Raw genomic sequence first — 13,049 nt, forward strand, 5'->3', positions numbered from 1 at the left:
AATTGTACAACGTAGCTGATACTAATTTGAAATGGAAATGGAAAAAGGATTGCTTTTTCAGCCTTGGCTTTGATTTTACTGATTTCAGACTGACCTTGGCTTTGATTTCACTAATTCACTTTTCTGGCTCATTCTAGAAACCTCTTGGAGCAAAATCTACTGCGCTGGACATATCAGGGAAACGCCCAAGAGACAGTGGTTGGTATTGGGAGCAGCATCAGAAGCATGAGAGTGAATCTTTCCTGAGAGCCAGCTGATCTCTTCCTGGGTAGGGAATGGCCATACCTCTCATGGGCTCCAGGCCCAAATGCTCCTTCTCCACTCCTGGAGTTTCCCTTCCTGAAGATGGAGTGCCCTTGGCACACCCTCTGCCTTTCATCACTCTGGCATTCGCTGTGCCTCAGGGCAGGCGCTGTAATTATCTGTAGTGGTTTTGGAGTAAGGAGCTGTTCTGTTGTTGCTCCTGTTCCTTCTCCTGGGAGCACCCAGAGAGCATGAGTTCTCCTCTCTCCCAGCTCTCAATGAGTGATTGGTGTAAAAGTCTGCCTAATTCTCAAGTTCAGAATTAGGAAGTCAACTTACTTCAGATACAAGCTACATTCACCAAAATCATCTCATTAGTAAAAGTAGTGATATACTGGCCTCCATATGTTATCTTACTTTTTGTCTTATCTCTCTGAGGATTAAAAAACCAGGTTGGAAAGCAGAAATTATCTATTGGGTTGCCTCAAATACTGTAAGAGACCGAACTTAGGTCCATTTGATTCCAGAGGCCATGCTCTTTCCACTTCATGACTCTGCTTCTACTTTGTGTTTTCCCATAGCATTAAAACCAATACCTTCACTGATCAGTATTTGTGAAATGCATGATGAATGAACACATAAATGAATGAACGAATGAATGAATAACAATATCCCAGCACAGCATTGTCTCCTATTGTGTGGATTAGTATTCAAAATTAGGCAGAATATTTCTTTCTCATTTCAAGTGCTGACTAGCTTATAAAGTAAATGCTGTGATTTGTTAAAACTTAGTGCTTTTTTTGTTTTACATTAAGGAGGTGTATAGTCTTGAGAGGTAGGATAGCATAGTATGCTGAGACAGGATAAAACTAACCATGAGAGTTACATCACTTCACCCCAAATTCATTGACTTCACTTAAGTGAGAAATAAATCCGTGTTGGATAACTCTTAGGCATCTCCAGACCAACTGAATCCTACGTCTGTGGCTGTTTGGGGCAGTGCATGTTTTTCCTTTGGCCGCAATTCAGGGAAAATAAAACTTCACCCCAGCCATTTCACAGATAATTGGCTCACTGCATGCATGTTTTTACACTAAAAATCGTATTTAGTAATTACTCGCTATCTACAAAGATATATTGATAAGATACACAGGAAAACCCCAAAGTATAACGTATGATTCCTAATTCGTTATCTATTGTTGCTTAACAAATTACCCCCAAACTTAGTGGTTTAACATAAAAATAGCCATTTATTACCTTGCATAGTTTCTATGGAAGATAATAAATGGCTATTGTTATGTGATGTTATTTGCAGCTTACCTGGGATGGGGGAGTCTAGTTTGGCATCTCTCCTGATGTTGTAGTCAAGACGGCACCTGGGGCTGCAGTCATCCAAAGGATAAAGCAGGCTGGAGGATCTGCTTCCAAGATGGCGCACTCGCATAACCCTAGCAAGAGGCCTCGGTTCCCTCCACGTGGACTTCTCCGTGGGGCTGCTCAAATGTCCTCATAACATATCAGCTAGCTTTCCCTAGTGTGACTAATCCAAGACCAAGGGAACCAAAATGTTTTTTATGAACATTCTCGTTTTGGAAGTCACATAGTTATTTTCACACTATCCTATTGGTTACACAGATCATTCTATTTGATATAGGAGGGGACTACACAAGGAAAGAATAACAGGGTGGGGATCATTGGGAACCATTTGGATACTGGCTACCACAGTTTTTATCACTTTCTCTAGTTTCATCATGAAGAAAAACTAAGCTCATGAAAAGTGAGTAAGTAATTTTGTGGCCGCAACAAATGAGGTGTCCAGTGACAGGGTCTGTCTTTTCTGTACTTGGTTGCTACATTACAGACACATTGAGAACATCCAAGGTTTGACGTTAAACTAAATTCCCGGGAATGATTAATTCAAGAAGGTCGCATTTCAGAAAACTGAATCTTAGAGGAAGGGTAGTAATTTATTCATTGAACAAAATTCATTGAGCTCTTAGTAAATGCTTAGTAAATACAGACTAGTTCTGTAGACCCTTAGATAAATGTGGAGCTCATACTACAATGAGGAACTCAAACATGTGGATACATAATCAGAGTATAATATTGTAAGACACTGACATAGAAATATATGCTTCATACAAGGAAGTACTAAGGAGAGCTGCTAACTCAGCAGGACATGAGGAGTATCAGAAAAGATTTCCTGGAAGGAGTGACACATAATCTCAATCTCAAATGATAACTTAGAATTCGCCAAGCATTCAGGACAGCAGAAACAGCATGAGAAAAGTTATGAAGGTGAGAAACAGCATGGAATGTGTAAGAGAATGAAGGTAGAGTGGCGAGGAAGAAAGTAGGGATTTGCAGAACATAGCGTTGGAGAAGTAAGCAGGACCACTCAGACAGAACCAGGAGTTGGGTCTTTCAGATTATACACTATGGGAAATCTTTGACTTTTATCATCAAGAAGAGTGGTATGGTCAGATCTCATTTGAGATAGATCATTCTAGGAGTTTGTATAGAAAGAATTTGAGCAAAATAAGATTACAGACAGATAGATCCAATTAGAAAACATTTGCTGAAGAAACAAATGGGGTAATGAGGACCAAAACTAGGGTAATAACAATAGGCAAGGAAATGAAAAGACATATTTGTTAATTAATAATGAATTCATCATCCAGCAACAACAACAACAACAAAACAATAAGCAGATTTTCCGGTAGTAAGGTAAAGAACAGTAAGTAAAGTATGATAAAGAAAGAGGAAATTATTCTGGTGGTCTGTATTCCAGGCTTGGGAGATGGGATATTTCAAAGGTTGGTCATTTTCACTATAGAAGGTCCAGTTTGCTAGCCCATCAACCTTGGAAAAATGAGCCCTGTCATGACCACCTAGACTCTCAAGGGGCCACACAATAACTAGAAGAGGAAAGAGAAACTGACTGACAGTAAAAATCAAACCACAGAACATCTATGGATCGCCACTGAGTTCTGACTCTTATTATAAATCAAGCATCAGGATTTTTCCTTTTACATCAGTGTCTCTGATTTTCCTGTTTCATCTGTAGGAAAGCCAGAAGTATAAATGTACACAGGGAGACCTGGCATTATTTCATGTAAAGAGACGCTCTTACCACCTCCTGAGAGCATGGCATCTCTGCCTTCCAATTACTGTATTCGCCTCTCAGAAAGTTCTATTTGGTTCTTTTCCAAATCCACCTAGTAAATGTTGTTCTCTTGCTTCTTCATTATATTTTCAATACTTTGTTTTATGAAAACATATCAAACATATTCCCTTTACATTCTGTTGCTTATCATCCTAATGTCTGCTGGCTTTGTAAGTCTACTTCTGTGCTTTGTTTTTGCTGCTGACTTTTGTTTATAATGGCTTGGTTTTGCTTAATTTTTGTAAGAAATTTTGAACCCATTGCCTTTGGGGATTTTTGTATGAGAAATTTCTGAGGCTGTAGTTGAAATTGTATTCATCTAGGGAGAATTTGCATTTGCTTCTGCCAACCTTCCAGAAGCACTACCAACACAAGACTACTGTAAAGTAATTCTTCTACAACCAAACAGGTAGAGGGATTTTGGTCCCCAACCTTGTGATTACAGGCCTGTGATTAGAAGTAAGTGGGAAATTTTTTTCATTCAATTTATTGAAAGCCAAGATTAAGACAGAACTATGTCTCTGGTGTGTATCTCCAAGTTCTTTATCAGCAGTGCAAATTTTTTCCTATTTGTCTACTTTAAGGGTGTTAGATTTACACAGGAACTCTGACTGGATGCCCCCCTTTCCCTGTTGGGGCTCAGGCTTTGTCCCCTGTCCCTGTGCCTTTGTTCCATTAAAACCCAGAAAGCCATCTCCAGGTGTTACTAGATACCCCCAGGACAAACATTAGCTCCAGCACTACTACCCTGCCCTTTTGGATTTGTATTTTCCTGAAGTTTCTAAAAGGATTTGGAGAAATTCCTTTACTTTCTCCTCACTCTACCTGCACTCTCCCTGTGGGAGGCTGATTTTTATGTAGCATTTTTAGGTGTGTTGTACTGGAAAAGGTCTCTGCACATCTGATCTGCCACTTTGCAGACATTGGAAGTTAGAGCTAATCTCGTATCATGCCACAAGAAAGACAGATCATTTACTTATGTCTTATGCTTAAAATTCAATCACTAAAGAGGACAGTTGGAATAAAGAAGAAGGCCACATTGTCATTTTTCTCACGTGTTCTACCAAAAAGGGACCTAAAGGAGAGCCAGATGGCCCTAAGACCAGTCAATATTTGAGTGCTACTAAGAAGCAATAAAGTGTCAAAGGATGAGACCACTGCTCGATGTCTTAAACAAACAAACAAAGCACAACAACAAAAACCCACAAAACTAAATTTGTGACTTCCTTAAGTGAGGAAGAGTTATGCTGGATGGGCACGATCTCTTGCAGAAGAGTAGGTAACTGTTGGGTGGAGTGGAGGGTAGTGTAACCTGTAGGAGCGTAGTTACTCAGGTGAGACTGTTGTGGATGGGTTCACTGCCAGAAGGCTGTTCATTGGAGGGAGTCCATTTCTTACTGGCTGACTTTCCAAAGCTAAAGGCTGATGCTGATTACTTGGCTTTCAGAAGCATATTCACTGAGGGGAGTTGTTGATGGATTAAATAGGTTTACAATGACTTCTCATGCTCCATTACTATGAAATTGTCTTACTGCAAATAAACAGGTTTAAAATCCATTTTGGTGCTTACCTGTTACTATGGCTACAGAATGATTAGTCTTTTCCTAGGAGTATGGAAACTTTTTTGTTGGCAAATGAAAATGTCATCAAGAAAAATATGCAATAATTTGTAGAATTTAATCTCAACAAAGTCTCTGTATTTTTAGATAATGCTAAAATCTTCAGATTAGCATTAACCTGCCACAGTCTCAATTAAACACATATGTGTATATATGTACCTATTCCTTCTATGAGAAAAAGACAATGACAAGAAAACACTGTGCCCTTAGTTGACTCAGCCTCTCACACCTTCAGTGGCAACAGCACTGTACAATTCAAAGTACTACTCAGAATATTTACCTCATTCACAGATCATAAAGTCCTCAATCACAAAATAGGATTTCAGTCATTGTTACAAAGTCCACATAGTAAAGGATGAAAGGAGACATGCATCCTAGAACATTTTTAAACAAAGTATGAAATCAAAAATATTATGCTTAATGCTTAATGAATTAGAAAAAAATGAACTTACACATCTAATTTCCTGACTATTTTGATTAATATTGATTACATAGAAATTAAAAATGCATTGAGATAACCAGTAAGAGTTATATATGTAAGTACATATGCTGGCATTACATTTTATTCAAAATACACGACCGTGTAATGATTAAGAACACAGCCCCTGAGCCTCTGCCTGGAATCACAGGTTGGCTCTGCATGTGTCTCTGTATTCTCATCTGCTATTTGGACTAAGCCATGTCCCCCAAGATTTGTATGTTGAAGTCCTAACCTCCAATACCTTAGAATGTAACTATTTGGATAAAGGGTGTTAACAAAGGTAAATTAAGGTTAAATGAGGTTGTTAGGGTGGTCCCTAGTTCAATATAACTACTGTCCTTGTATGAAGACGAGATTAGAACATAGACACAGATGAACGACCATATGAAGACACAGCAAGAAGGTGGCCGTCTGCAAGCCAAGGAGAGAGGCCTCAGAAGAAATCAACTTTGCTGACACCTTGATCTTGGACTTCCAGCCTCCAGAACCAAGAGAAAATTAATTTCTATTGTTTAAGGCACCCCATCTATGGCATTTTGTTATGGCATCCTTAGCAAAAAAATACATCTGTTAAATGAGATGATATTAAATTCACATAGTAGTTGTGAGGTGTCTTAGTCCATTTTGTGTTGCTAAAAAGGAATACCTGAGTCTGGGTAATATATATACATATATATATATACATATGCTTCTTTTTTTTTTTTTTTTTTTTTTTTTTTTTTTTTTTTTTTGAGATGGAGTCTTGCTGTGTCGCCCAGGCTGGAACTCAGTGGTGTGATCTGGGCTCACTGCAAGCTCCACCTCCTGGGTTCACTCCATTCTCCTGCCTCAGCCTCCCTAGTAGCTGGGACTACAGGTGCCCACCACTACTCCCAGCTAATTTTTTTGTATTTTTAGTAGAGACAGGGTTTCACCATGTTAGCCAGGATGACCTTGATCTCCTGACCTCGTGATCCACCCGCCTCGGCCTCCCAAAGTGCTAGGATTACAGAAGTGAGCCATCGCACCTGGCCTATATTTAAAAAAATAAATAAATAATAAATAAAATAAAGTTTATTTGACTTATGATTCTGATGGCTGAAAAGTTGAGGAAGATTGGGCATCTGCATCTGGTGAGGCCTTCATGGCAGAAGGCAAAGGGGAGCAAGGATGTGCAGAGATCACCTGGTGAGAGAGGAATCAAAGGAGAGAGGGGATGCCAGGCTCTTTTTAACAACCAGCTCTTGCAATAATGAATGGATTGAGAGCTCACTCATTCTCAAGGGAGAGCATTAATCTATTCATGAGGTCTGTGTCAATGACCCAAACACCTTCTGTTAGGCCCCACCTCCAACACTGGGCATCAAATTTCAACATGAGGTTTGGAGGGGCCAAACAGTCAAACCATAACATGGACCAAAATAAATTAATAAATGCTAAGTAATAATAGTGACTAACATTTACTCACCACTTACTACACACCCTAGCACTAAGATCAAAGCCTGGGGCATGGCTGCTGCTCAATAATGCACTCATTGGAGATTTTTATTATTTTTTAAATTAATATTTGCCCAGTAAGAAAAGAATGTAATTCCAACCACGGTTTTGGATGTAATCTTAAATGTTTACTATTAACAGCTTGCCTTATTTCCAAACTTGGGGGAAAACACCATCCTCCATGAGTGGCAGCCTTGTGTGGTTTTTTCATCAGCACATGGATAATTACAGCTTAAGGAGTGAAAATAATTTATTTCACCTCATCCATTATATCAGGTAAGAACAGGGGAATATATGCTATTTTGGGTGTCAGACTGTAATTCACTGCATTAAATGAGAATATTGGTTTTGACCCATTCTTTTTCCTTTAGAGGTCTTAACCTAACTCTGTAGGGCTGTCAAAAGAGACTTACCATTTTAGTGAGAGGTGGAGACAGCTGGAATAAAAGCATGGTTTAGAAAGAGCCAGAAAGGTAGCAAGGAGAGGAGCACATAAATTTGCCTGGATGGGGCAGGGAAGGAAGACAAGAAGAGGAATACATTGAGCACCTGATGGTGACTTGAGAAATTTAATGTGGATTATGGTACGATGACAGATGAGCATGTTTGGTGGAGTGTTTTTAGCATCAATATGTAAAAACAACCGAGAGGCAAATAACCTTTAAGGTGATCCTAGAAAATCTGAACTATTCCTACAATAACAATGAAGGGGTCACTTGGTAAAGTGGTCTTGTAAGGAAATTCACAAGTAACTCTTTCTGTGGTTCTGTAGATGGAAAATGTGCAATGGGATTCAGAAATCCATGGGAGTCAACCTAAAACGAATGTGCTGAACTCTGCTCCACTCTAATCCTGAAGCAGAGAAGAATTACCATGGTACAGTTTAATTATCATGGTACAGTCTAATTATCATGGTAGAGTCTAATTATTGGGGAGAAGGCAAGTTAGGATTTCAGAAGACTTCAAAAGTCCAGTTTCTGTCTTACATGTAAATGCAGTAACTAGAAATAGCCCAACAAAATATAGGCTAGTAGAAGTTCAGTTAACTTTGCTTTAAAGACTATTTAAGAATCACATATAATTAGAAAATATGATGGGTTTATACTTAATGAATGATTTGAATTATTTTTAATTTTAGGAACTGAAAGAGTTTTCATGTTGTTCCTTATCTTAGTCAAATATTTTGTGAGTAATATATGAGGATAAACTTCAGCCCAGCCTCTAGACCAATTATCATAAATTGCGTATTTATTGCATCAGGTAATTGAATTCTTGGGCATCCTTTGTCCCTACTCCCTACTTCCCCTAAGAGGATTGCCTCATAAATTTACAACAAATCATCTTCAACAAATTGCACCAACTCCTAGTTTGTGAGTTATTTGATGTATTCTCTTAATGTATAATGTATAGTTTAGCTTAACTCAATATGTTAATTCAGTAAGTGTGTGCCAAACTTTGATGACTTTTTCTCACAAAGGCCTAAGCTCCACAAAATTAAAAGACAAAAGTAAAAACAAAAACCTTTTCTCTCCTCCAAGTTAGTTAATGTGATATTAACTTGCCCTAAATAACATTTTCTGTTGTCAGGGATTTCAAGTATGTTGAGAGTCTAAAATTTTTTTTTAATATTCTTAACTTCATCCTGTATCACAGAGTCAAGAGGAACAGGGAACCTGGAGTTTAACCTCTTAACTAAGAATATTCTGGATAGTAGAGTTTGGTTTTGTATACATACAATTATTAGCTGAGTGCCAATTGCAGATTCATGAATAGAACGACTAACAGGACAAGACTTCTTTGCCAAGCCATTAACTGAGTTTACGGTTGTCAAAGTAACTGTCACTGTGACCTGTACATAAAACCAAAATGATAAGGACATCACTGAAAACAAAAATTCTTGAACTTATGGTCACACAAAGAACAAGTTTTATGATTTGCAGGCTCCAGTGATTACATTAGCTGATTCTAACTTGAAAATTCATCAAATCCTTGTTTTACTGAATTGATTGCTAATCCATTTTAGAAAATGAGTAAATTAGCCCTATATGCAGTACTTGAATTGCTTCTCTCTACATTGCCACTGCGTTCCAGGACAGGTAGGCATAGGCCTAGCATTCATTAGTAGTTATAATTTCTATTTGCATACTCCCTGATCCATCTCTGACAATCCCGTATAAACTGCATGTAATCAATGAAGAATCATTATGTTGTGATCAGTAGTAATGTCATAAACTGCTATGAGACACTGCAACCAGCAATCTCAGGGTAGGAATGAAAGATGAAAATAGGGAGTAAAGGTGGCAGTTTCCAGAGGGTGAGTGAGGCCTCCCTCTTGTCTCTGCTCCATGACGGAAATTGATATTACCCAGATGGATATTAACGAACAGCAGGAAAGTTGACTGCATCACTACAATTAATGCATACTGGTGACTTCAAGTGTTAATTTGTTATCAATGTAACCACATGAAAGTTATCAACATAATTTCCTCTGACAAGTGATTCAGTCTAGGGGAAAAACTATGAAGCCTCTGTGGTTAGTTATCAGGCATCTGTAAACTGATTTTTCCTTCTCCCACCCAATCTGCAGGTATTCCAGGCTGGCTTGAAAACACTAATGATGTGCAAAGGCAAAGCTGTGATTTACTGAGACATACCCTCTTGTATAAACATGGCAAGGTTCACTATCACTTCCAGAAAGTGTCTTTAATAGGGGTGACAACTCATGTTATAAATAGTGTTTTCTAAAAATCCAGAGACGAAATGAGCCGGGCTTGGGATTTGAAAACACACTGCAGACAGACCAGGGCGAATTAGTATGCACCGTGGAATTATCTCAGCTTCCTAATGATGCTAACATTTATTTTTACTTAATCGCAGAAAATGACAATGGGGCAAGGAAGACAATAAGTATAAAGAATGGAATTTGCCAAATAGAGAGAATCCAACACCCTGACCAATTTCAGCATCTCTTGGGAAACCTTTCTGTCAGCACTTAAAGGAAGGAAAAAGAGAGGCACCATTTTTCCTCTGTGCTTTTGTCGATTTCTTTGCTGGCTGTTTGGGCCTCAGACTAACCCATGAGTCATTCTGCATAAAGGAGGATGGGGTGGGAGGAGCGGAAATGGAAGCAGTTCTCTCTTATCTATTTGCAAGGGCTTTATTTGAAAAAGGCTAAATATAATTGAAGCTAATATTATTAGCATGCATCAACTCTCGGATTTTTTTAAAGATCCATTTGTTTGATAACGTTCATTTTCATAAAAGCTCTTGCATGAGTTTGATGCTTTTAACTTTCACTCTATTAACTGAAAGTGATCAGGAAGAAAGCGAATATTCCAGAGCAGCAATGGGTTCTTGTTTAAAGATTTCTCCCAAATCTCTGAGATACACCACTAGTCCCATTGTTGTTTAGGCGGTGGTGGGCTGTAACTCCAGCTAAATAGGACCGAATGCTTTATCTTTAGAATGATGCCCCTCCCCTAAATACCCTATATTCAGAAATGCTGAAGAAACGGTTTGACCATTTGTAACATTTTTATTACCAATCTACTAACGGTTACACATTTGTCTTAATATTTCTGGAAACTACTTGAAGACAGCAGGTTGCATGTCCCACCAGCAGAGCAACTGGGTTTCATGCAAACAAATGTGTTCTGCCAATTTTAGTTTTTGAACAGAGTAGAAAAGAGAGGAAGATGACCATCTATTCAAGGAAGGGGGAGAGGAAAGGATTTTAAGTGTTGAGGATGTGTTCTCAAATAAACCAAGCACCAAGAGCACAGAAGCAACAAGATTTTGAGGTCAAATGAACTTAAGCTATTTACAACTGCTGCTTTTTTGAGACAGGGAGAAGATCTTTAAGGATAAAATTATGCCCTCTAAGTTTGTCACTTAACTCACCCCTTCTTTGGAAACAGACAAGTGAAAACAAGATGATGGGCCTGGTGTGGTGGCTCACACCTGTAATCCCAGCACTTTGGGAGGCTGAGGCAGGTGGATCATTTGAGGTCAAGCATTTGAGACCAGCATGACCAACGTAGTGAAACCTCATCTCTATTAAAAATACAAAATCAGTGGCATGTGCTGGTGCATGCCTGTAATACCAGCTACTCTGGAGGCTGAGGCAGGAGAATCACTTGAACCCGGGAGATAGAGGTTGCAGTGAGCCGAGATTGCACCACTGCACCCCAGCCTGAGTGACAGAGCGAGACTCTGTCTAAAAAAAATAAAATAAAGTAAAGGTGATGGAAACCTAAAGTCCATGAGCCTAGTAGAACATAAACATATTTTCCAAATAGCCAGAAAAGCTTCAATATTCCTAACCCTTTTTAATATCAGAGAGAGGAGGAGAGAGAGGAAGTGCTACACACTTTTAAAACAACCAGATCTTGTGAGAACTCACTCACTGTCACAAGGGTAGTACCAAGTGGGATGGTGTTAAGCCATTCATGAGAAAGCCACCCCATGATCCAATCACCTCCCATGAGACCCCACCTTCAATTCTGGGGACTATACCATTCAGTATGACATTTGGTGGGGTCACAGCTCCAAACCATATCACAGACATTGCTTTGAACTGGAGACACATGTACTTTTGTCCTCTTGTGCACATAAGCAAGTTCTTTCTTGAGAATATATAGCTAGTTGAATTATTAGGTCTTAAAAGTTGTGCATCATCAAATTTAGTAGATTATGCCACATTGTTTTCCAGTTCGTTTGGACCAGTGTATGCCTCCATCAATGCACGAATGATGATTGACCATATTCTCACAATCCCTGATATTGTTAGTCTAGTTTTTGCAAGTTTGGTGGATGAAAAACAGAAGGTATCGCATTGCATTACATTTCCTTCATTGCTAATGAGAATGACCATATTTTCATAAACCTATTGGTCATTTTTGTTTCCTTTTCTATGAATTATCTTTTCATTTCTCCCTTTGCCCATCTTTCTACTGGGTAAATAGAAATATTTAGACAGACATTGCTGTCTACCTACACAGTATCTAAAAATATTTAGACAGGACAAGTATTTTTCTTTTGATATTTTTTTCTTTGGTGATATTTTTATTATTTGCTAGATATATTCCAGATATGAATTCTTTATTAGATTATGTGTGTTTAAAATATATTTTCCTTACATAATTATAGCTTATTTTTTACTTCTCTTTTGATGAAAAGAAATTCAAGTAATTAATATAGCCCACTTACCAAACTTTTGTTTTAGGTGTGTCTTTTTAAAAATATCACTCCTATCTCAAGTTCATAAAGATGTTCTTCAATTTGTTTTCTAGAGTTCTAATTTTGATTTCTACACTTTCACTCTTAACCCAGAGAAGATTGATTTTTATATGATGTGAAGCACTTTCCTATTTTCTTTTCTTTTTCACACAGCAAGCAGTGTCTTAGCACTACTTATTGTATTGTTCCTCCTTTAATTCTATAGCCAACTTGTCAGATCCACCACTAATGCTATTGGGATTTTGCTAAGAATTGCATTAAATTCATAGACCAATTTACCAAGAAGCAGCAACCACAAATATGGTATATCTCTCCATTTATGTGTCTTCTTTAATGACATATAAGTCATTACATTTTTAAAATAAAGTTTAAAAAATTGATCCATAAATGTCTTGTAATTATTTTATTAGTTTTAGTTCTTCATGCCTTTATTTTTATTATTTAAAATGTTCCTTTTCTAACTTATTACTGATACATAAAAGGGCAATTAATTTTTTGTTTAAATATTCTATTTTATTCTAATAATTTGTCTTTGTTTCTTCTTTTCTAATTTTTATATGTAATTTTTTCCCCTAATCTTCTGTCCATTGGCTAGAACCTCCAGGATAATGTTGTGTGTAAGTGATGACATGGGCATCCTTGACTTGTTCCTGATTTCAACATAGAATATTTATCACAGTTAAGTGATATTAAGCACTCTTTGCAGTGTAACCCTGTGTCCTACCACTTTATACCTAAACAACTTAGGGCATAGATACAGGTATGGCTGGGCTCCGGAACAATCTGAACACTGTATCTGTTATTGAGTCTAATTATTTTCTGTACA

This window comes from Macaca fascicularis, chromosome 6 (assembly GCF_037993035.2).
Source record: "Macaca fascicularis isolate 582-1 chromosome 6, T2T-MFA8v1.1".
Lineage (NCBI taxonomy): Eukaryota > Metazoa > Chordata > Mammalia > Primates > Cercopithecidae > Macaca > Macaca fascicularis.